This window comes from Phalaenopsis equestris, unplaced genomic scaffold, assembly GCF_001263595.1.
Source record: "Phalaenopsis equestris unplaced genomic scaffold, ASM126359v1 Scaffold198320, whole genome shotgun sequence".
NCBI lineage: Eukaryota > Viridiplantae > Streptophyta > Magnoliopsida > Asparagales > Orchidaceae > Phalaenopsis > Phalaenopsis equestris.
The window spans coordinates 157152-157780 of record NW_018218243.1 but is presented as its reverse complement, the minus strand read 5'-3'; positions in this window follow the sequence as shown (position 1 = coordinate 157780).

The window sequence follows — 629 nt, the reverse complement described above, 5'->3', positions numbered from 1 at the left end:
CTTAAATCAAACTTATAGTATTTCTGAATTAAAACGTTACTACAATAGATCATAACTTTTATGTAGTACTAAAATTACTTGAGGACAAATAATAGTTAAGTTTGGGGGATTTTGACCAAAGAAAAATATGTTGAGATTTTCATACCTATTTTATACTAATATTGATGATATTACACTTCAAAGAAGGATATTTTTGATGTTTTGTTGCAGGTATGTTGAATTATGGTTATTGGAGCAAAAAGATGCAAAAAGGAGCAAATTCAGAGCAAAAATGACCAAAATATGAAGATTTGAACTAGTGCGCCGACGACGGGGTTTTTCCGAGAGTCCATAATCAAATATTCTAGAAGGCCGCCGACGGTGCCATCAAGGCCGTCGACGGCGAGAACGGCGGTTTTCTTAACAGGTGCATTGAATGTGAATGATTTTTGAAGAGACGCTTAGGCAACTCTTGGAAAACTCTTCTACAACTTTAAGAGAAACATTTGGGCCGAAAAAAAAGGAGCCCCGTGGTGGTGTCCGCTGAGTTTTTATTGTTTGTAGAGTGTAGAGAGTTTAATTTAGGGTTAGTATTGTGAGGAATTCTTTGAGAGATTGTAAGAGTGGAGGGAAAGTGAGAGATTTCTTCC